Below are 24,619 nucleotides of genomic sequence, written 5' to 3'. Positions count from 1 at the left end.
TATGTAGCTGTACTGTCCCATAAAATTTTTACTAGCTAGGACCAGCCCGTGGCTCACTCAGGAGAATGTGGTGCTGATAACACCAAGGCCGCGGGTTCGGATCCTATATAGGGATGGCTGGTTAGCTCACTGGCTGAGCGTGGTGCTGACAACACCAAGTCAAGGGTTAAGATCCCCTTACCGGTCATCTTTTTAAAAAAATAAAATAAAATAAATTTTACTAGCTACATGTGACTATTTAAATTTAAACTTGTTGAAATTAAATGGAATTAAGAATTTAGTTCCTCAGCTATACTAACCATTTTTTCAAGTGCTCATTAGCCACATGAAGCTAGTGGCTGCCATATTTGACAATGCAGATATAGAACACTTCCATCACAACAGAAAATTTTATTGTATGACACTGGTATGTAGATTGACCTATTCCTCCTCATGGGGGGCTGACATTTGAAATTATTGTAAAACTTATTTTTGATGGACACCTTTTAGTGGCCATTATTGCAGAAATCTTACAACTCCCCACAGAGTTTAAAAATTGTTTTTGACAGTTTTGTATGGCAAATGAAAAGAAGTAGTTTTTTTTTTAAGTTTAGAGTGCTGCAAAACTCAGGTGATGACTTTATTTTTTTCAGTTAACATAACCAGCCCACAGTACAGCATACTAAATTATAAAGTACAAATCCAAGGACGGTAATACCTTTACTAATTACAAAATTTTGGTAAACCAATACAGTACTCTGTAATACAATAAAATAACATTTTTGAGTCATATATTACTTTAGTGATAATTTTCACTCCGAAAATATCATTTAAGTACTAAACGGAAACACTGTGGTTTTTAATGGTGGTTTATAGCAGAGCAAATTATTTTATACAATTTAATGTCTTTTAAAACTACAATTTGGGTGGCTGATGGGTTAGGGACATCAGTGGTTTGGCCATGGCCTCGAAAAAGCCGCTGGTGGCCGTCACCTGCACCGCGCCTGTCAACCTCAAAGTTATCAAATACTGGGGAAAGTGAGATGAGGAGCTATCCTCTCCATCAACCCCTTGCTGAGTGTCACTTTGCATCAGGACCAGTTAAAAAACAGCATGACGGCCACCATCAGTATGGACTTAACTGAGGACAGGATCTGGCTGAATAGCTGGGAGGAGGTGGGGCAGTGGCGCCTCCAAGCCTGCCTGAGGGAGATCCGGCTCCTGGAATGCAGTGGAGGAATGCAGAAGACCTGGACTCGCTGCCTTTCAGCCTTAGCTGCAAGGTGCATGTCACATCTACAAGTGGCTCGCTGGGGTTCAGCGCCTGCCGGAGCCGTACGGTGGCCCCCAAGTCGCATTGGCCTGAACTCCGAGTCCTCATCTTTGTGGTGAGCGCCGCGAATCTGACGAGCAGTACGGTGGGCATGCAGATCAGTTTGGAGACCGGCCCCCTGCTCAGGTCCCAGCTGCGTCCATGGTGCCAGTGTGCATGACAGAGATGACACACTGCATCATGGAGTGGGACTTCCAGGGCTTCGCCCAGCTGACCATGAAGGACAGCAGCTAGTTCCACGCCACCTGCTTTGACACCTTCCCACCCATATCTTACCTCAACGACACCTCCAGGTACATCATCCAGCTGGTACACCACTTCCACGCCCAGCACAGGCACACCAAGCTGGCACACACATTTGACGCAGGCCCCAGTGCCTTGACCTTCACCCTGGACTACACCGTGGCTGAGTTTGTGGATATGTGAGGCACATTTTCCCCCTCAGGCCAACAGAGACAAGTCTCTGAAGGGGCTGCAGGTGAGGCCTGCCCTGTCAAATGAGCTTAAAGCTGAGCTGGCCATGGAGTTGACCCTTGGCGGTGTCAGATACATCATTGCCACCCAGGTGGGGCCAAGGCCTCAAATCCTGGACGACTGGGACCATTTGCCTGCTGGGCCCCAACGGCCTGCCAAAACCGGCTGCTTGATGTCAGCAGTATCCAAGCTGCTGCTTGGAGAAGGGGCCGACTTGCTGGTACTAAGAATGCAGTGTGACGGCTGGCCCTGCTTGTTGGGACTTGTGGGTGGCTGCATGGCTCCAGGCCCAGCTGGATAGTGTGCTGCGACTGACTGTAGCCACCCAGGTTGACAGGAGTGGATCTGCCACCAAGCGCCTTACCTTTTCCCAGCCTTCACCCAGCACCTGGCGGAGAGGAGAGTTGGGATCAGGATATGAGAGCTGGGTGACTGACCCAGTTGGGCGTGGAGCTGCCAGCATGTTCCTAGGCTGAAGGGCTCCTTGACCCTGAGTTCTGGCCCACTCCCAGTGTTCCAAAACAGGAGTTTGATGGGGAGTCGGCATCCCTGGATGTCTGGGGGCTGGTTGCTGTTCAGGGAGCAGTCCCCACAGGTCTCAGAAGACCTCTGCCAAGTGCTTGGAGAATGATAATCACCAACAGTGCCTGTGCTAGACTTTGAACTCAGGCCATAGGTGTGGATGGAATAGTTCTTTATAAAAAGACCAATGACATCTTCCCGTGAGAGAAGGTAGCAGCCGAGTCCAGCTAGAGGTGGGTACCATGCTGTGTGGGTGCATAACTCGGACCTGTGGCCCTGTCAGCTGAGTGAGAATAAACCCAGTGTTGCCCAAAAACAAAAAACAAACAAATAAAAAACACCCCCAAACCAAAAACAACCTATACAATTTATCATTTTAAAATGAGTTCTCTCACACAAACTTGAAGTTTACAGCAGCAGGGCAATTGTGTGTATGTAAGAGATGGTTCTGCTTTCTTCTGTGATTGGTCTAAAGCCAGGTAGAGTTCCAATGCATGAAAAGCTTTAAAAATCTACCTTACAGCCAGCCACCCAAAAAACATACATAAAAATCTACCTTAAAGAGATTCAAGGTCAATACCAATTTCCAACTACTTTTTAAAAAATTGTTAAACTTTGACATAAATACTAGAACCCTGAAAATTAGTCATTTTAAACAATACTAATTTCAGATGATCCCTTTTATTTAGAAGCCCTGAATCTCTTTATTTTCATCTAAAGTCACATTGCCATACTTCAGGTTATTAAAAAAAAAATTCTACCTAAAATACAGTTATATTTTTTAAATAACAAATATATTGCCAACTTGGAGAGACCTGGGGACCAGATGTTGTCTACCAATTTTCATTTTCATTTCTCTACTAATGCTGCAGCTGCCATCTGTGTCTTTAGGCTTCCTCTTGCTGCAGCCATCAATTCTTCACTTTCAGCATTTAATTTATTTATTATCCATTCTATTACTTAGTCTTTATTAGCATTTGAAGATGTTGTAGTTGCCGTCAGTCCTTCAAGGTAATACTGAGGCTGAGTCCTTTCACAGTGATTATAGTTTCTTGAGTCAAATAGTTTTTTCTGGCTCCTGAGGATGTGGTTTGTATATGTCTCTCATCTACTGAAACCATATTTGTTTGTTTTTTGGTGGCTGGCTGGTATGGGGATCTGAAGGCTTTGACCTTGGTGTTATAACACTGTGCTCTAACTAACTGGCCAACTGGCCAGTCTGAAATGATATTTGTAAATGAAATATTATTAGATTTACATTCCATTGTTTTCACCACAGGATCAACTACAGCATGTTATTCACATATATTTTGGATCTTGCTGCACCAGTAAGAGACTTCACCAATGGAAAGCAATCCCCACTCTCTGCTGAAAAGTCTATGACTGTGCAGCTTTCCAGAGGGATCTGTGTCTGTCCAACACATCAACTCCAACCACACTCAGGTTCATAGGGTTTGGGTATTTCTGCATTGCAGCTATTGTAACACTTTTCTGTGGGTAGTCAAAGACGTGCTGTGAAGTTCAGATCTTCATGGTGCCTGTGGCCTGCACAATGTCTGGGAGAGGACAATGAGGCAAAGAGGCCACTCCTGCCACCCCTACTTACCCCTTTTTAAATTTAAAAAGTTTATTAAATTATTAATAATCTACCTTCTATCATAAAAATCAAGAGCCTGGAGTACAGCTATTCTGAATTGCAAACTGATTCATACACTTTGGATAACAGGCATAAATATTAGAGAGCTGACATTTACTAAGAAACTAAGGAACCTGAGCCTAGTTTGAAAACTACTTCACTTTTGCATAGAATTTGACCCTAAGGTGACCAGAGCAATCTACAACAAATAACTTTCCTATGCACTGGAAATAAGTCATTAGAAAATGTCAGAGGAAAAATATCCCATTCACAATACCACAGAAGTATAAAATATTTAAGGATAAATGAAATATGAAAGCCTTGTGTGATAAAAGCTAGAATATTGTAAATTAAATGATCTGAAAACCCTTGTGCTATAAAAGCTTAGAAATGCTGACCAAATATGAGAAATATCCAAATATGAGAAATAAGAGTATAGTTAGCTCCCAAGAAAGTAAGGGGAGTCCCCCAAAGGCTAAAATGGAAACGAATTAAAAAACCAGAGTAGTAAACTAGAGTGAATGTTTTAGAAACCTGGAGATGGTAGAGGAGTGGTTGTTAATGGTTGGTTATTCCTAGTGAAATAGTTTCCCACCCCCCTAATAGCCCAGCTAATTTATACAATTATACATGCGTGGAATTTGAGTCCTGCTTCAGAACCTTTGAGCTCTAGGACCTTGAGTAATTCCTCTTTGAGTTCCAGCTTCCTCACTGCAAAATGGGAATAATAGTACTCACCTTTTCTGGTGGCTGTAAAGGTTATATTAAATGGATAAAACATACTAGCTAACATTTGAGTGTTTACTGTGTTCTAGGGCAGTGTTGTAAGTGCTGTATGTGGACTCACTTCTCTTCACAACAGTGATAAGTTACTATAGACTGAATTGTGACAACCTCCCTCCCCCAGTCCATATGTTGAAGCCCTGACTCCAATGTGATGGTATTTGGAAGTGGGGCCTTTGGTAGGTAATTAGGTTTATGAGGGTGGGGTCTTCATGATGAAGTTAGTGCCCTTATAAGAAGAGATACCAGAAAGCTTGCAGTCCTCCCCACTCCTACCATGTGAGGACACAGTGAGAAGGGGGCCATCTGTGAGCCAGGTAGAGATCCCCTCACTGGGGAACCAAATTGGCTGGCACCTTGATCTTGGACTTTCCAGCCTCCAGAACTGTGAGAAATAAATTCCTGTTGTTTAAGCCACTCAGTTTGTGGTGTCTTCTTATGGTAGCCTGGGCTAATGTATAAAGTGAGGAAGGCATTCTTACCATAGAGGCATCAGTTCTAATGGCTACCTGTGGACAAGAGACAATGTGGTATATCACGGAGTTGGAAATAATGTCCTCATTTCCATAAAGCTAGGACCCCCAAAGGGTTGTATGCTCAGTGAAAGCCAGGACTAGAAAATATTCATAGGGAAATGAAAAGGAAGTTTATTCATTTTAGCCTGGGCTGTGAGTGGATGGGGAAAAAAAAATTTGACTTGTGAATTCATAGCCATAGCCTTGTGGTTATGAAAGTTTGAAGTTCAGATTTGCATAACTTACACAGTCTAGCAATCTCTAAGCCAATAAGCTAACCAAAAAATGTCCAAAGCTAAGCTGAAAAACAGCTTTGGGACACACTCTCAAATCAGTCACACAGAGTTCTATAGATAGAGCTCTGCTTTACATGAGTTCATAATGCAAAATTATAAAACCCACAAAGAAATAATCAGAGTGTCATGATACATAACACATAGCATAATCAGACCCTCATGAACTGGTGATAGTAGACTGCATATAAACTGAGTATGAAATGATTATAGACATTAAAAAAGGAGTTGAAAACATGAGAAAACAAGAGATATTATTAAAAACCGGGCACATTTGAAAAAGAAACAAAAAACTTATAGAAAGTTTTTATATTTAATTTTAAGAATAAAAGATTGGTTTATTGTCTGAAAATCTGTTAATATATTTAGGTACAATTACAGACTAAAGAGAAAGCATCCTAGGATCATCTCAACAGATGCAGAAAAAGCATTTGATAAAACTCAAACATTTGCTAAAATAAGATTTGATGAAAACTCATAGTCAACTCAGTGGAGCTTTCTTACAAGATGGAGTATTCCCTATTTCTCCTGCTAAGTATTACTAAAAACCCTGGACATTATATATAAAACAAACACAAGAACACTTTGAAAAATAGAAGATGGCAGACCAGCTAGGGACCTCATGCCCCAAGCAATGTCACAGCAGGGAGTTCCCTGGGCTTTTTGCCTTATATCGTAGGTATTGGGGGAACTGGCAACCTGGAGATGCCAATGGGAGCAAAAAAAAAAAAAAAAAAAAAGCCAAGAACATCTTTTTCTCTTTAAAGGACCAGGAAAGAGGCAACCTAGCAAGACAGAAGACTCTTAGACTATAACCACCCTATTCCTGCAGATGGTGCACCAATTTAGATACCTGCCTACATTTGTGGAAAACCAGTGTATAAACACTGAGATACAGATAGAAATTGTTTCTAAGTCCACTGGATATCTGAATATTAAGGAGTAGTAAAGCTATCATTTTCTTTAAAATTTTCAAACTTACTGGAAAAAAGGTACAGAGAATAATACATTGCATACCCATATACTTACCACCTAGGTTTAACAAATGTTAATGATTTTTCATAATAGTCCAGAGTTTCAAAAAAGTGTACTATGGGTACAGTTGAAACCCCCTTTATAGTCTCAATCCCCTCTCTCTCAAGTTGTAATCACTCTTAGAGTTGGTTTGCATTCTTTCCTTTCATGATTTTTATTATTCTAAAATGTGTATGTATATCCATAGATCATACAGATATTAGTTCCCTTATATTTTCTTCTGAAAGTTTTAAAGCTTTACTTGTTACATTTAGATATTTAGGTCATTTATAATTTATTTGTGCGAGGTAGGGACTTAATTTCATCTTTTTCTGTATGAATAACTCATCATTACTAATTTCTCTTTTACTAGAGTTTCTTTATGCAGGTATAAATAAATGTGAATATATATTTTTATCCCTCCCCCCCTTTTAAAAAAACACAACAGGTAGTATACTATAGAGACTTTTCTGTACCTTGATTTCATCTAATAGTATTAAGAGATCTGCAACATAACCAGCACCACTTTAGACAAGCCCTAGTACAAAACAGTGCCACCCACCTCCTCCCCTCCTCCCCCCCTTCCCTTTACGAGAAGCCTCCTGACTTAAACAGAAACCCCTTTGCTTCTGCAAGGATGCAGTTCTCTACCCCAATCCACGTTAGCATAATGACCCTCCTTGATGGTATCAGCCAGCCCTTGGCACACTATATAAGCTCTACCACCCCCACACCTGGTGCTGTCCACCATTTTCAGAGCAGCCCTGGGCCCTGTGCTACTCTGAGCATAGCCCAGCAGATTTCTTTCTTTAATAAAGCTTGAACGGTACCTGGCATCTCGGCTCACTTTCTTTCAAGTATATCTTGGAATATCTTTTCATATTATTAGATAACTATGTTATGGGCGTTGGGAGAAATCACCCTCGGAGACTGATATGAAAAAAAAACACCTTTATTGCCAGCAGCCGGGACCACACTAGTCAATTCAGAGTGTGGCCCGAGCCATTTTTACTTTTGGTATTTAAAGCTGCAAGTGTGGCAACTCGGTCGCCCGATCACAGTGCTAGGAGTTATTAGCCAATGCAAGCAAGCCAACAGTACATAAGCTAATTTTGCCGTTAGCACGGCTCCTCCCAGCCCCTCCCACTTTTTCCCACCTGGGTTTTTCCCGCCTGAGTTTATACAAAATGGAGGGGTTTTCTTAAAATAGCACCAGTCCCATCAACAGCAGAAACATCATTTCATTCCCCACTGGTTTTTAACTATGAGAGCAAATCCTTGCTCATGGATTGATATCTGGACCCCAGTTAAGATCTTTAAGGTCCTCTAGATCTTCTAGAGGAATTATTTGATCATAATGAGACCGTAATATTAAGAGTTTAACAGCTTGTATTCTCTCCTTTGTAAGGTTTGTGAGTTTGTTGACGATGCAGGGGCCCACCATGAGTAGTAGGAGGAGAATTACTATGGGGCCCGCTAGGCTAGAAACCAGAGTAGTTAACCAAGGTGAAAAATTGAACCAGGATTCGAATTGGCCTGAGGACTGAGCTCCATCTTGTTCCCGTTGTCTAATGCGTTCTCTTAATTTTTTCATGGAGTCTTTAACAACTCTGGTATGGTCAGTATATACACAGCACCCTTCCTTTAATGCCAAACAGAGTGCCCCTTGTTGTAGAAAGAGGAGGTCAAGTCCTGTACGGCTTTGGAGGATACCTCGGAAAGGGAAGACAAGGAAGTTTGGAGGAGGGTTATAGAATTTTCGAGCTCTCGGAGATCCTGGTCGATAGTTTGGTCAGAGTTTTGGGTACTTAATGCAGCTGGTCCCTAACCCAGCTAGGCCTACAATGGAAACAATGGTGGGAAGTGTTATAGGCTCTCTTTTGGACCTATATAAAGGATCCGAACTAAGCTCAGGGAGAAATTGGTGAGAGACATAAACAGAAGCTCTGGGAAACAGGAATACCAGGACACAATACCATCCAGTCTTATTTAGCATTTGTCCATGGACATATGAGGTTATTCCAGTTGTACAGGCCCACCATGTCCCCTTTGGGGGTATGTAGTAGTCTGAGTAAGCAATGGAGGAGTTAACAGTTTGGCAGGGTCTGGTATGGGTGGAATAATTTCCTATACAGGTCCCATTTCCTGTAAGTAGTTCTAAGGTGGTTCATGTACCTGGATGTTGCAAGCAGCGGTTATCAATGTCTGTCTTAATGGTATAAATTCCTGAAACTGCTATTCCTTCATAATAAGGGGGTGAGGTTAGCAAGCATATCCAGCATCTGGAGCCGATGACATTTGGGTTGGTGGTGTTTAGTACATTATATATACTTTCTGTTTGGTCCCAGAATCATTGGCTAGAAGAACTGTAATGGAGAAAATGGGGGGCAGAGACTCTAGGGGATGGGCTTGGCAGAATCAGCGGGGAGGTTATCAATTGATTAGGGCCAATAGCCATAGGTCTTACCAAGGATGTTATTATTAGTCTCATTTTAATAATTCCTCCTGGACAATCTAACAGCCTGGGCCAGAGCACACGGAACGGGGAGAAGTCCTGTACAGAAAGTGAAAGCTCAACAGAGATCACACACCCTGTGGTATGTGATCCACCAGCCCAGCAGAGTACAAGCTGACCAGAAAGGTGGATCCCCGGAGAAGCCCAAGACCCAAGGCAACCACACACACAAGACACTAGAGGCCAACTGAGCAGTCACGGCGGGAGCCATACCAAATTGGCAACCACAGCAACATCCTAGTTAGTCATTAGTCTCAAACCGGTGGACTGTGAAACCCCCTGCCACAATGAATAAACACCAAAAAAAAGACACCAGAAATACAAAAAATCAAGAAAGTACACCACCAAAAGTTAATAAATCTCATACTCTAGATCCTATAGAACAAGAAGCCCTTGAAATAACTGACAAGGAATTTCGAGTGATAATTCTAAGGAAACTGAATGAGATACAAGAAAACTCAGCTAGACATCATGATGAAATGAGGAAAAGTATACAGGATCTGAAAGAGGAAATATACAAGGAAATCAATGTCCTGAAAAAAAATGTAGCAGAACTTGCTGAACTGAAGAAGTTATTCAGCGAAATAAAAAACACAACGGAGAGTTTAACCAGCAGGCTTGTCGAAGTTGAAGAGAGAACCTCTGAACTTGAAGATGGGCTGTTTGAAATAACACAAGCAGACAAAAAGAAAGAAAAAAGAATCAAGGACATGGAAGAAAATCTGAGAGAGATATCAGACAACCTCAAGCGCTCAAATATCCGAGTCATGGGTATTCCAGAAGGGGAGGAAAATGGAGATTCCATTGAAAACATATTCAAGAAAATAGTGGCAGAAAACTTCCCAGGTATAGGAAAAATCACAGATCTTCAGATCCAGGAAGCTCAACGATCTCCAAACGTATTCAACCCAAAAAGGCCTTCTCCAAGACATGTCATAGTCAAATTGGCAAAACTCAGAGACAAAGAGAGAATCTTAAAAGCTGCAAGAGAGAAGCGTCAAATCACCTATAAGGGAGCCCCAATCAGGTTAACATCAGACTTTTCATCACAAACCCTAAAAGCTAGAAAGGAATGGGATGATATTTTCAAAATACTAAAAGACAAAGATTGCCAGCCAAGAATACTCTACCCTGCAAGGCTATCCTTCCGAAATGAGGGGCAAATAGTATATTTCTCAGACAAACAAAAACTGCGGGAGTTCACTACCACAAGACCACCCTTACAAGAAATCCTCAAGGGAGTACTGGGTTTGGTTCCTGAAAAATAACTACCACTGCCATAAAAACCTAAGAAAAATCTAAACCCGCTAGTACAATAAAAATGGCATTCATGAAGAGAAAACAAGCTAACAAAAACACTATCTACAACCTAAGGAACCAACAAACAAAGAAACCAAACAGTAAATCAGAAAGCAAGGAACAAAAGACACCTAAGACAACCAAACAACCAATAAAATGCTAGGAATAAATCAACACCTTTCAATAACAACTCTTAATGTTAAAGGCTTAAATTCCCCAATTAAAAGACACAGACTGGCTGACTGGATCAAAAAGCAGGACCCAACTATATGCTGCCTACAAGAGACCCACCTCACCCATAAAGATTCACACAGACTAAGAGTGAAAGGATGGAAAAAGATTTACCATGCAAACAGAAAAGAAAAACGAGCTGGAGTGGCTATTCTTATATCTGACAAAATAGACTTTAAACTAAAAACCATAAAAAGAGACAATGAGGGACACTACTTAATGATAAAAGGACTGATCCATCAAGAAGACATAACAATCATAAATATGTACGCACCCAATGTTGGAGCAGCCAGATTTATAAAACAAACTCTATTAGACCTAAAGAAGGAAATAGACACTAATACCATAATAGCAGGGGACCTGAACACTCCACTGTCAATATTAGACAGATCATCTAGGCAAAGAATCAGTAGAGAAACATAAGATCTAAACAAGACTCTAGACCAATTGGAATTGGCAGATATCTACAGAACATTCCACCCAACAACCTCAGAATATTCATTCTTCTCATCAGCACATGGATCATTCTCCAGGATAGATCACATATTAGGTCACAAATCAAGTCTCAATAAATTCAAAAAAATTGGAATTATCCCATGTATCTTCTCAGACCACAATGGATTAAAACTAGAAATTAACAACAAACAAAACTCTGGAAACTATACAAACACATGGAAATTAAACAGCATTCTACTTAATGACATATGGCTCCAAGAAGAAATCAAGCAGGAAATCAAAAAGTTTATTGAAACTAATGAAAACAATGATACATCATACCAAAACCTGTGGGATACTGCAAAAGCAGTATTGAGGGGAAAATTTATTGCATTAAATGCTCACTTCAGAAGAATGGAAAGATGGCAAGTGATCAACCTAACACTTCACCTTAAAGAACTAGAAAAACAAGAACAATCCAATCCTAAAGTTAGCAGACGGAAAGAAATCATTAAGATCAGAGCAGAACTGAATGAAATTGAAAACCAAAAAACAATTCAAAAGATCAATGAATCAAAAAGTTGGTTTTTTGAAAAGATAAATAAAATTGACAAACCATTAGCATGGCTAACAAAAAAAAGAAGAGAGAAGACTCAAATAACAAAAATTAGAAATGAAAAAGGCGATATTACAACTGATTCATCTGAAATACAAGGAATCATTCGAGACTACTATAAACAACTATACGCCAACAAATTTGAAAATCTGGAGGAAATGGATAAATTTCTGGACACACACAAGCTCCCAAAACTGAACTGTGAAGACGTAGAAAATTTGAACAGACCAATAACAATAAAGGAGATTGAAGCTGTTATCAGAAGGCTCCCAACAAAGAAAAGCCCAGGACCAGATGGATTCACAGCAGAATTTTACCAAACATTCAAACAGGAATTGACACCGATTCTTTACAAACTATTCCAAAAGATTGAAACGGACGCAAATCTCCCAAACTCATTCTATGAAGCAAACATCATCCTGATACCAAAACCAGGTAAAGATATAACCAAAAAAGAAAACTACAGGCCGATATCCTTGATGAATATAGATGCAAAAATCCTCACTAAAATACTAGCAAACAGAATACAGCAACACATACGAAAAATTATTCATCACGATCAAGTGGGATTCATCCCAGGGATGCAAGGTTGGTTCAACATACGCAAATCAATAAATGTGATACACCATATTAATAAACTCAAACACAAGGACCATATGATCATCTCTATAGATGCTGAAAAAGCATTTGATAAAGTTCAGCACTCATTCATGACAAAGACCCTCTATAAGTTAGGTATAGAGGGAAAGTATCTCAACATAATTAAAGCCATATATGACAAACCCACTGCCAATATCATCCTGAATGGGGAAAAGCTGAAAGCTTTTCCTTTAAGAACAGGAACTAGACAAGGATGCCCACTCTCACCACTCCTATTCAACATAGTGTTGGAAGTACTAGCCAGAGCAATCAGAGAAGAGAAGGAAATAAAGGGCATCCAGATTGGAAAAGATGAAGTCAAACTGTCCCTGTTTGCAGATGACATGATCCTATATATCGAACAGCCTAAAACCTCTACAAAAAAACTGTTGGAATTGATAAATGATTTCAGCACAGTAGCAGGATACAAAATCAACACACAAAAATCAGTAGCATTTCTTTTCTCCAATAGTGAACATGCAGAAGGAGAAATCAAGAAAGCCTGCCCATTTACAATAGCCACCAAAAAAATAAAATACTTAGGAATTGAGTTAACCAAGGAGGTGAAAAATCTCTATAATGAGAACTACAAACCACTGCTGAGAGAAATTAGAGAGGATACAAGAAGATGGAAAGATATTCCATGCTCTTGGATTGGAAGAATCAACATAGTGAAAATGTCCATACTACCCAAAGTGATATACAAATTCAATGCAATCCCCATCAAAATTCCAAAGACATTTTTCTCAGAAATGGAAAAAACTATTCAGACATTTTTTTTTTTTTTTTTTTTTTTAAAGATGACCGGTAAGGGGATCTTAACCCTTGACTTGGTGTTGTCAGCACCACGCTCAGCCAGTGAGCGAACCGGCCATCCGTATATGGGATCCGAACCCGGGGCCTTGGCGCTATCAGCACCGCACTCTACCGAGTGAGCCACGGGCCGGCCCTATTCAGACATTTATATGGAACAATAAAAGACCACGGATAGCCAAAGCAATGCTGAGCAAAAAAAATAAAGCTGGAGGCATAACACTACCTGACTTTAAGCTATACTACAAAGCTATAATAACCAAAACAGTATGGTACTGGCATAAAAACAGACACACTGACCAATGGAATAGAATAGAGAATCCAGAAATCAACCCACACACTGCCATCTGATCTTTGACAAAGGCACCAAGCCTATTCACTGGGGAAGGGACTGCCTCTTCAGCAAGTGGTGCTGGGATAACTGGATATCGATATGCAGGAGAATGAAACTAGATCCATACCTCTCACCGTATACTAAAATCAACTCAAAATGGATTAAGGATTTAAATATACACCCTGAGACAATAAAACTTCTTAAAGAAAACATAGGGGAAACACTTCAGGAAATAGGACTGGGCACAGACTTCATGAATACGACCCCAAAAGCACGGGCAACCAAAGGAAAAATAAACAAATGGGATTATATCAAACTAAAAAGCTTCTGCACAGCAAAAGAAACAATTAACAGAGTTAAAAGACAACCAACAGAGTGGGAGAAAATATTTGCAAAATATACATCTGACAAAGGATTAATATCCAGAATATATAAGGAACTCAAACAACTGTACAAGAAGAAAACAAGCAACCCAATTAAAAAATGGGCAAAAGAGCTAAGTAGGCATTTCTCTAAGGAAGATATCCAAATGGCCAACAGACATATGAAAAAATGCTCAACATCACTCAGCATCCGGGAAATGCAAATCAAAACCACATTGAGATACCATCTAACCCCAGTTAGGATGGCTAAAATCCAAAAGACTATGAACGATAAATGCTGGCGAGGCTGCGGAGAAAAAGGAACTCTCATACATTGTTGGTGGGACTGCAAAATGGTGCAGCCTCTATGGAAAATGGTATGGAGGTTCCTTAAACAATTGCAAATAGATCTACCATACGACCCAGCCATCCCACTGTTGGGAATATACCCAGAGGAATGGAAATCATCAAGTCGAAGGTATACCTGTTCCCCAATGTTCATCGCAGCACTCTTTACAATAGCCAAGAGTTGGAACCAGCCCAAATGCCCATCATCAGATGAGTGGATACGGAAAATGTGGTACATCTACACAATGGAATACTACTCAGCTATAAAAACGAATGAAATACTGCCATTTGCAACAACATGGATGGACCTTGAGAGAATTATATTAAGTGAAACAAGTCAGGCACAGAAAGAGAAATACCACATGTTCTCACTTATTGGAGGGAGCTAAAAATTAATATATAAATTCACACACACACATACACACACACACACACAAACCGGGGGGGGGGGAAGAAGATATAACAACCACAATTATTTGAAGTTGATACAACAAACAAACAGAAAGGACATTGTTGGGGGGGAGGGGGGAGGGAGAAGGGAGGGAGGTTTTGGTGATGGGGAGCATTAATCAGCTACAATGTATATCGACAAAATAAAATTAAAAAAAAAAAAAAATAATAATTCCTCCTGGGTTGGCGAAGGAACCATAAAGTTGGATGCCCCAAGTTAGGCCCATCTTCCAATCAGTTAAGGAGTGGGCTCTTCCCGCAGGAGTAAAGGTGATATTGACTCGGTTGGATGCCTGAGGAGTTCCTCCGGCTGTAAACTGGGTCCCTTGTAATGGAAATGAGAGCATTTTTGCGGTTTGGGGGGTTCTAACCTGGCCATCCTCCTGCTGATTCTACACAATCCCAAGTTTTACAATAGTAACTGTTTTCATATCCACATTGCCAATTATGGGGCTGGTTTATGGGTCCTGGGCATGCATACCATTGATAGTATAACCTTAATCAGAACTGGGGTATAGTAGGGAATAAAGCAGTTACGTTAAAGGCAAGTGACCTGGGAAAAGCCACAGTAGTTAGGTTTATACCAGTCGTGCTAAAAGAACTTAATACATGGCAAGATGAATCCCCTACCTGGGTTATTTCCCAGGTAAAATTATAAACAGCACGGAGATTTGCAGTGACATAGTTTAAGGTTTGAACCAAAATATTTAAAACAATTAACCAGAACATTTTGTAAGTCTTATCTTAAAAGGTGAGTCTGTTTGCTGAACCAGTCCATCGGTCTCCTGAAGCGTCTTCAGTGGGTGGTGCAGGCTTTATGTGGGTCCAATGAATCCAGGCGTCCTTTCCAGCGACTTTCACTGCTGTTGGGTGCTGAGGATCACCTGGAACGGTCCGGACCACCAAGGCTGGAGTGCTCCTGCAGTTAGTCGCTTGACGTAAACTAGGTCCCCAGGCTGGGGAATGGGCACTTTGGCTTCCCGTTCCTGCTTGGGAGAAGGGTCGTTAGTAACATCAAGCTTATTTCGGATCTGAGAAGACCTGTTGGAGAGCTTGGAGTTCACCAGTATGGGGGAGGGTAATCCCTGAGTATTGGGTTCATTTGCTATGGCCTTGGGCAACAGGGGTGGTGGTTGCCCAAACAATATTTCAAAAGGTGTAAAATTTTCTCTGTAAGGGGTATTCCTAATTCTTAACAGAGCAAAGGGAAGGAAGTCCACCCAGTTTTCGCCAGTCTCCAAGTGGAGTTTTGTTAACGTTTCCTTTAAAGTTCTATTCATTCTTTCTACCTGCCCAGAGCTTTGAGGCCTATAAGCACAGTGTAATTTTCAAGTAATTCCCAGTCCCTGGGCCATTTTCTTGGAAACTTTGGCTATGAAGGCTGGGCCATTATCTGACCCTATTGTTATGGGGAGGCCAAATCGGGGTATAATTTCATATGTGAATTTTTTGACAACTATCTGAGCTGTCTCTGTTCTGGTCGGGAAAGCTTCAACCCATCCCAAGTACGTATCCACATAAACAAGCAAATATTTGTATCCATACCTTCCTGGTGTGACCTCAGTGAAATCGACTTCCCAGTGTTCTCCAGGATATTCTACTTTTTGTTGATTTCCTTGCCAATTTTTAGCAACCTTTTTGGCATTGACTTGTGCACATGGGAGACAGCGTTGAGTGACAGTTTCCATTGCCTTTTGCATATTATTGAAGTTAAAATTTTTTCTCAATAAAGCAAATAACTTAGTTTTCCCCAAATGGGTCGCCTTATGAATATCTAAAACCAGGCGGGGGCCCCCAAGTTCTCTGGTAACCAAAGTGTCTCATCTTTAGACTTGATCCATCCAGTGTCTTGATCAGGCTCTAACCCAAGTTTTTTGGCCCCCTCTGGATCGGTTTTTGAGTAAGCTGGCTTGGCTGGCAGCTGGAGCTCTGGTAAAGCAGGCACTATCGTTGTGATCCCCACTGGTTTTAAGGTGACTGCTTTAGTGGTTTGATCCACGAAATTATTCTCTAGTATCGTGGGAGAGTTCCCCCGTTGGTGTGCCTTACAATGGATGATGGCGACCTTGGCGGGGAGCCAAATGGCCTCTAGTAGGGCCAGGATCTCTGGTACATTTTTGATGGTTTTCCCTTCTGATGTTAACAGTCCTCTCTCTTTATATAATGCCCCATGTACGTGCGCCGTGGCAAAAGCATACCTGCTGTCCGTATAGATGTTCACTGTTTTCCCTTGGCTCAGCTGTAATGCCTTCATAAGGGCAATGAGCTCTGCTTGTTGTACTGATGTTCCTGGGCCCACTGTAGAGACTATTGCTGCTCCTGCGTACTGGATCCCATCAATCATGTAGCTACTCCCATCTGTGAACAAGGTTAGTTCTGCTCCTTCCCAAGGAGAGTCCTTTAAATCTGGCTGGGTCCCTTGGAAGGTAGACAGTACCTCCAGGCAGTCATGTATGGGTATCTTTGGGTCTGTGTCGGGAAGCAATGTGGCAGGGTTTATAGTGGTTGCAGGAAGGAATTTAATGTGCATTGGGTCTAACAGCAAGGCTTGGTAATGAGTCAGGCGCATTTCCCAGGGGGGTCTTTAATAGAGTCTCAACTCCATGGAGGGACGTTACTCGGAACTCTTGCCCTAAGGTTAATTTGTTTGCCTCCTTGACAAGGAGGGCAGTAGTCACAGTTCCCCTTAAGCAGTTAGGCCATCCAGAGGCTACTGGATCTAACTTGTGAGATAAGTAGGCAACTGGTCATTTCCAGGGCCCCAAATCTTGGGTGAGGACCGCCTTTGCAATCCCCTTCTTTTCTGCCACAAAGAGGGAAAATGGGAATTCAAGTCCGGGAGGGCTAATGCTGGGGCCTGGGTGAGGGCAGATTTAAGGCTTTCAAAGGCCTTTTGCTGTTGCTCTGTCCAGTTTATTCCCTCCCCAGGGCCCTTGATGGCCTCATACAGGGGTTGGGCTATCTCGGCAAAGTTTAAAATCCATAGTCTGCAGTACCCTGCACCTCCAAGAAATTCCTGAATTTGCCTCTTAGAAAGTGGCTGGGGTATTTGGAGAATAGCTTCTATTCATTTAGGGGAAAGTTTCCATCTCCTCTCTGACAAGATGTATCCTAAATAAGTTACAGATGGTAGACGTAATTGAGCCTTTTTGGGGGATACCTGATATTCGAGGACTTGTAAGGTTGTCAAAATGTCCTTAGTTGCCTCCTTGCAATCTGGGTAGGAGCTAGCAGCGAGGAGTAGGTCATCCACATATTGTAAAAATGTAACCTTGGGTCCCCATTTTACCTTGTAAGGCTGTAAATCCTGGCTGAGAGCCTCGTCAAACAGTGTAGGAGAATTCTTGAATCCTTGTGGCAGTCAAGTCCATGTTAGCTGTCCAGAGAAGCTCCCATCAGGGGCGTTCTATTCGAACGTGAAGATAGGCTGGCTGGAACTAGCCAAAGGTAGGCTGAAAAAGGCATCCTTTAAATCCAACACTGTATATACCTTATGGTCAGGTGGCAGGAGACTGAGGAGAGTATAGGGATTTGGAACAGTGGCATGGACAGTTTCCACTCTTTTATTAACTTCTCTGAGATCCTGCATAGGTCTGAAGTCCCCTGTACCAGGTTTTTGGACTGGCAGCAGGGAGTGTTCTAACTGGAACAGGGAGTGTTCCAGTTAGACTGGCATGGAATTAAAATGCCTTCTTTCATAAGCCTATTTATGTGTGGGGGTATGCCTTCTCTGGCCTTCAAGGGAATAGGGTATTGCTTTACCTTGATTGGTGTGGCAGAACTAGTCAGTTGCACCACAATTGGGGCTTGGTGCTTTGCTAGGCCTGGGGGGGTTAGTCTCTGCCCATACACCTGGTATTTCTTTCATGTAGATAGCCAACAACCCCTTTTTATGTTGGGTTGGGCTGTCTAAAGTCTCAGTCTCTATTTTTTTTTTTTTTTTTTTAAAAGATGACCGGTAAGGGGATCTTAACCCTTGACTTGGTGTTGTCAGCACCACGCTCAGCCAGTGAGCGAACCGGCCATCCGTATATGGGATCCGAACCCGGGGCCTTGGTGTTATCAGCACCGCACTCTCCCGAGTGAGCCACGGGCCGGCCCTAAAGTCTCAGTCTCTAGAAGTTTATATTCCTCTTGTAAAGGCACAGTTACCATTAGGGTAGTGACTTTCCCATTTAGTTGGAGATTGGCAAAAGCGGGCCCAAAGGTGATAGTGGCTCCCAATTTATGAAGGAAATCTCTACCCAAAAGTGGGTAGGGGCAGTCTGGCATAAGGAGGAAGGAATGTGTAACAGTCTTCCTTCCTAAGTCTGTAAGTCGAGCATCAGTTCAAGAGTAAAATTTAGTCCTTCCTGTTGCCCCTTGGATGGGAATTGGTGATCTAGAACTGGGCTGCTCAGGTTTTTGGAGCACTGAATATGTTGCCCCCGTGTTAACAAGAAATGACACGGGCTTGCCCCCTACTTTTAGTGTTACCTTGGGCTCCCGGGGGCAGCTTCTTGTGGAGCCCTGGCTTCGTCAATCGTCTGAATCTTGTGTCATGTGTAGGATGGCCTTGGGACTTGTCTTGTCTTTTAGCAGGGAGCAATCCTTCTTCCAATGGCCTTTTTCCTTACAGTAGGCACATTGGTCCTTGTCGAGAGGTGGGCGTTTATTTGGGCCAACACCTTGGGACTTCCTTCTCTGTTGTCCTTGTTTGGGTTGTTCTGGACTGGTGAGAAGGACTTTTGTTAGCCTTTTTAGTTGTCTATCTTCAGGTAGGTCGTGGTTATGGCAAACCTTTTGGGCTATCTCAACCAGCTCAGAGAAAACCTTGCCTTCAAAGCCCTCTAATTTTTATAACTTATGCTTGATGTCTGGGGCTCACTGAGTTATAAGGGCCAAATTAATAGCTCGCCTATTTTCAGGTGCCTCTGGGTCAATCGGCATATAAATCTGATAAGCCTCCAGGAGGCGCTCAATGAAAGCACTAGGGGACTCGTTTGGCTGTTGGGTTACTTCACTAACCTTTGAAAGGTTGGTTGGTTTCCGGGCTGCTGCTCAGACCCCCCCACAGCAGAGTCTGGTGATACTGATCGAGGGCCTCCTTACCGCTATCTGTGCTGGGGTCCCATTCAGGACAGACTGATGGGAAGGCAAGGGATATGTGGTCAGGATCATCTGTGGGATGGCCATCAGGCCCGGGTATGGCCTTCCGTGCTTCCCGCCGGATTCTTTCTCACTCCTCAGAGGTAAATAAGGTCTGCAGCAACTGCTGACAATTGTCCCAGGTGGGCTGATGAGTAAAAAAGACAGACTCGAGGAACGAGATTAGCCCTTGGGGTTCCGCTGAAAAGGAGGGATTCTGATTCTTCCAGTTATACAGATCACTAGTTGTAAAGGGAACATAAACCACGAAGGGTCTCTGAGGTCCTAGGGCCTCGTGCAAAGGAAAGAGGTGGACTGGGGGAGAAGAAGAGGAGTGAGAAGAGGCAGAGGGCAAAGAGAGTTCAGGGGAATAAGGGGTACCCGAACGGGTGTGAGGAGGCGAAAGAAGGGGATTGTCCATCCGCTGGGGGTTGTCTGCCTAAGGGGGCAGCCGAACTACATCTTCTTCATCCGGGGGCGAAGGGAGTACTGGTTTCTGAGGCCAGGAGGGAGGTCTGGCAAGGAGAATGGTTCGCATTGCTCGCAGATGTGAAGGTTTCTTGACTTCTGGAAAACATTTCTTTAACCAAGGGGGTGGGAAGGTTAAAATTTCAATCCAGATTTGGATGTAGGGAATCTGGTCTGGGTGCCCGGGTTTCCCGAAAATGACCCAGCGGACAGCCTGCACAAGGGGAAGACTAGTAGAGCCTTCCAAGGCCATCCAACGTCAAAATCTGGCCAGTCTATTTCACATAAAATTCTTAAAACATCTGGTTAGACTGACACACCTAAATCAAGTGCCTTCTCCTGAAAGGTTTTAAAATTTGTGAGAAAGCATTGAAGGACTGTTGGCTTAGAGGATCCTTGTCCCATGGTCACCTGAGGGGCAAAATTTGGCCAAGCACATAAAATGGACAGACTCACAACAACATAAACCCATGAGGTTAATATAAAGACAAACACAAAGACAATACACAAGTTTGGCCACCAAGGGAGGCCACCAAGTGGACTGCAGCAATGTCTCGCTGGGTCTGGGGAAGAGGCGTTGCGACTGCGTCCAGTCTGGCCTGATCCCCACCAAAAGAGTCAACTCACCCAAATCTAGAGGTGCTGGAAAATCCTAAGCTGGCCAGCAGAAGATCTTGTGCCTCCGAGGCTGAGGAACGTCTTCTCAGAAGCTCCCCGCTAGAAACTTCGCAGTTTGGGGAAAAATCCCAGCACTGTGGGGTCGGCCTCTGAGGGGTAATGGTGATCCCAGACGAGCCCCCAGATGTTATGGGCGTCAGGAGAAATCATCCTCGGAAACTGATATGAAAAAAAAAAAAAAAAAACCTTTTTGCCAGCAGCTGGGACTGCACTAGCCAATTCAGAGTGCGGCCCGAGCCATTTTTACTTTCGGTTTTTATAGCTGCAAGCGCAGCAACTTGGTCGCCTGATCACCGCACTAGGAGTTATTAGCCAATGCAAGCAAGCCAACAGTACATAAGCTAATTTTGCGGTTAGCATTGCTCCTCCTAGCCCCTCCCACATTTTCCCACCCGCGTTTTTCCCACCTGGGTTTATACAAAATGGAGGGGTTTTCTTAAAATGGCGCTAGTCCCATCAACAGCAGAAACATCATTTCAGCTTGTTTCTTAAAAACGTATTTTTATAATTTCATTATGTAACTGTACAATAATTTAACATTTAATCAATTCCCTAATCTCTCACTATTATAAACATTGCTTACTCAATTACCTGATATATACTTCTTCTACAACTGTGGAATCTATCCATGGAATAATTTTCCAAGTGTGGGATTGCTGGAAGAAGTTTGTTTTGGTTTTTGGTCAGCTTTATTGAGGTGTAATTTACATACACTAACATTCAATTTTAGGTGTACTCTTAGAACTTGGACAATTTAATGTAGTCATGTAAATACCAGTTGACATACAAAACAATTCCATCACCCCAAAAAGTTTCCTTGTGATCTTTTGCAATGATATACTTTCTACTGTGGTTTTGCCTTTTCTAGTATGTCATATAAATAGAACCAAACAGTAGGAAGTCTTTTGTGTCTAGCTTCTTTAATTTAGCATAATTTGCTTTTCAGATTCATCTGTGCTGTTTTGTATACCAGAAGTTCACTCTTTTTTATTGCTCAGTAGTATACCATTGTATGGATATGCCACAATTTGTTTATTCATGAGTTCATTGGGACATTCGTGTTCTTTCCAGTTTTTGGCTATTATAAACAAAGTTGCTATGAGAATTTATGTACAAGTATTTGTGTGGAAATGTGTCTTCATTTCCTGGAGTAAAAACTTAAAAGGGTAATTGCTGGAGCACATGCTAAGTGTATGTTTAACTTTAGAAGAAACTGCCAAGCTGTTTTCCAAAGTGGTATACCATTTTGTATTCTAACCAGCAGTATATGAGAGTTCTAGTTGCATCACATCCTCACTGCTATTTGGTATTTTCAGGATTGATTTGCATTTCCCCAACGATTAATGATGTTGAGCATCTTTTCATGTGCTTATTTGCCACCTGTGTATCTTTTTTATTTTTTAATTTTGGCAGCTTGCTGATAACAAGGATTGGACCCTGGATCTTGGGTTATCAATACCACAGCTCTAACCAACTGAACTAACTAGCCAGCCCACTTTTTTAGGGAAGTGTCTTTCAAATCTTCTGTCCATTTTAAAATGTGTTTTCTTTGTTTTCTTAATATTGAGTTTTGAGATTTCTTTTTATAGTCTTTTATCAGTCTTATCAGATATATTTTGCAATTATTTCTTCAGACTGCCTTGCTTTTTTAATACAGTCTTTTGAAGAACACGTATTTTTTATTTTATTTTATTTTTTTAAAGATTACTGGTAAGGGGATCTTAACCCTTAACTTGCTGTTGTCAGCACCACGCTCTCCCAAGTGAGCTAACCAGCCATCCCTATATAGGGCTCTGAACCTGTGGCCTTGGTGTTATCAGCACCACACTCTCCCAAGTGAGCCACAGGCTGGCCCACCCATCATTTTCTGTTAAATGTATATTAAAATTTATGATTATTGACTTATGAATTGCTCATAATTCTGTCGGTTGTTGCTTTGTGTATTACGAGGCTATGTTATACAAATTTGTTATTATATTTCATAGGTGATCATTTCTTTTATTATGTAATAACCATCTTAGTCTCTTTTTCTTTTGTCTGATTAGAATTACTACACCAAAAAAATTGCTTTTCTTCCCCTCCTTCCTCCTCTTTCCACCTCCTATTTTTCCTCCCTCCCTCCCTTTGTTCCTTCCTTTTGTTCTTCTTCATTAATTTCATAGGTACAGCCAGTTCCTATGTCACTTGTGTAAATAAATCAGATTATTGTTTTTTAGCTTTCCCCACTGTCCTCTTGGGATTTAACTTTTCTTGGTCTATTGTGTTAGTTACAGTGGTTCTTCTGGTTTCTAATTTCCAAAATTTTGTTGCCAATTGTGGTTTTAATGGGTTTCAGGATGGATTATTAGATACATGTGATTAATCTACCATATACCTACTAGCTAATCACAACAAGATAACTCCCATTCCCTGTAATGACTTTTCAAAGTTTTATTACCATATTTTAAAATTTCCTGAATGTCTTATAGTTCACTTTCATTTCCTCCTGTTGTTTTGTTTGCTTTTGTTTCATATTTTCTTGTTCTTTTATGGATGTTTTTCTTTCCTTTATCTTACTGAGGATTCCAAGTATACTTATTTTAAATTCATATTCATATCGTTCTATTATATTTAGCTTGCTTTTTCTTAATGTTGGTTTTGTTTTTCTTAGCCTAAGTGTCTCTCATATGATAGTCATTTTTTACTGTAAAGACTCATTATGAGTGGAGCTTCAAGTAGGAATCTAGTCTTAAATTAGCTACTCAGGATTTTGTCTGTGATAATATGAGGACCAAAGGAGTTCTTGTCACTAAGTACTGGTTCTGACTCTAAAGCTTTTTCTCCTTTATCCTAATTCCTGGGGTTGAAGCCCCACTTCGCCTGCAACCTTCTTTAAAATATGGGAGATGTTCCCCTCAGCTCCATCTTTAATTCACATTTAGCTTTCCTTCTTAGCCCACATTCCAAGTCCCTTTATTGTCATGGGTGTTTTATTTTCTTGGGTTCTTTTTTGTGAACAATCCTCTTGAAATTTAGTGCCCAGAACTGTTCAAATTCTTTAAGAATCACGTATCTGTTTTTTTCTTTTATGCTTCAAATTCCATTACCTTTCCACCACATTGATTTCCTTGAAGCACTATCAGAACATAGTACTTAAGCTTCTTCCATGCCTTTACTCACTTCCTTGATTAGAAATGGCCTCCCACGGGTTTGCTGGTTGGTTCAGTTGGTTGGAGTGTGGTGTAATCACACCGAGATCAAGGGTTGTTTGGATCCATACTGGCCAGCTGCCCAAAAAAAAAAAAAAAAAAAAAGTGGCCTCCCTCTTCCTTTCTTCTCTAGATTCTAAGAGTCTTTAAGGCTCAGCTCAAAGTATACTTCTTTAAATTACATTATCTTTTATTAATTACTTCATTCTTAGAACTTTTATTTTCACGGTCTGTATCAGGGTTTCTCAACCTTAGGACTGTTGATATTTTGGGTCAGATAATTCTCTGTTCTGGGGAACTGTCCTGTGCACTGTAGAAAGTTTAGCGGCATCCCTAGTCTCTACCCCCTATGTCAGTAACATCACTTGGGAACTTGTTAGAAGTACAGATTCTCAGGACCTACTGCAGTCCATTGTATACAGAAACCAAGGCAGTGGGGTTTAGCAATCTGTCGACTAATAGCCCTCCAAATGATTCTGATGCCTGCTAAAGTTTGAGATTCTCTGCCTTGGTAGATTGCAAGTTTTTTTTTTTTTTTGTGGCTGGCTGGTAAGGGGATCCCAACCC

The 24,619-nt window shown here is 41.6% G+C and overlaps 1 protein-coding gene and 2 pseudogenes across 3 annotated transcripts in view; 2 read left to right on the top strand and 1 right to left on the bottom strand.

The window, feature by feature from the left end:
• The window catches only part of UNC13B (unc-13 homolog B), a 228,380-nt gene that overhangs the window by 41,243 nt on the left and 162,518 nt on the right, over positions 1–24,619 (top strand). The gene's annotated exons all lie outside the window — the stretch shown is intronic.
• Positions 941–1,959, top strand: LOC134366121 (diphosphomevalonate decarboxylase-like; annotated as a pseudogene).
• Positions 3,158–3,841, bottom strand: LOC134365444 (PRELI domain containing protein 3B-like; annotated as a pseudogene).

The sequence above is a fragment of the Cynocephalus volans genome, chromosome 17 (genome assembly GCF_027409185.1).
Source record: "Cynocephalus volans isolate mCynVol1 chromosome 17, mCynVol1.pri, whole genome shotgun sequence".
NCBI classification, from domain to species: Eukaryota; Metazoa; Chordata; class Mammalia; order Dermoptera; family Cynocephalidae; genus Cynocephalus; species Cynocephalus volans.
This window is presented reverse-complemented; position numbering and strand designations above follow the sequence as displayed.